Raw genomic sequence first — 450 nt, 5'->3', positions numbered from 1 at the left:
AACACCGAGTGCCGAGTCAATTTGACAGTAACAGGGGGGAGTACGCCCCACCTCGCCCCAGCGGCAGTGGGTGTCTTCGCCGCACACCTCGCCCCGCCCCCGCCCCGCCACCGCTGGCCGGGCCGCGCGCCGGAACGGCTCGGGAGAGGTGAAGAAGAGTGAGCCATCTGCCGCGTGTGGGTGAAAATCATCCCGTATCTCTAAACGAGGGTGCCGTGCCCTGTGGAGGGAAGGGCCGGCCCGTTGACCGTATTGAGAGGCCATCGCCATCGCGCCATCGCCAGCATCTCCATCTCGGATTCCGGTCCGTCCGCCTGCCCCGCGCCGCTTCGCCCGGCGCTCTCCTCCGGAAACGGCCGACCCGGGCCAGGCGGGCGATTCTAAATTCCGCCAGAGTGTAACTCCGTCGACCTCGCAGAGCTCAGCATTGAGAGGGGGCTCAAACAATTC

The 450-nt window shown here is 66.4% G+C and overlaps 1 protein-coding gene across 2 annotated transcripts in view; it reads right to left on the bottom strand.

Annotated features, from left to right (window-relative positions):
• Positions 1 to 450, bottom strand: part of LOC113209992 (cartilage oligomeric matrix protein) — a 14,542-nt gene that overhangs the window by 8,932 nt on the left and 5,160 nt on the right. The window lies entirely within an intron of this gene.

Source organism: Frankliniella occidentalis, unplaced genomic scaffold (assembly GCF_000697945.3).
Source record: "Frankliniella occidentalis isolate FOCC.00 unplaced genomic scaffold, Focc_3.1 Scaffold176, whole genome shotgun sequence".
Taxonomy (NCBI): Eukaryota; Metazoa; Arthropoda; class Insecta; order Thysanoptera; family Thripidae; genus Frankliniella; species Frankliniella occidentalis.
Note: the sequence above shows the minus strand (reverse complement) of the source record. Positions and strands in the feature narration are given on the sequence as shown.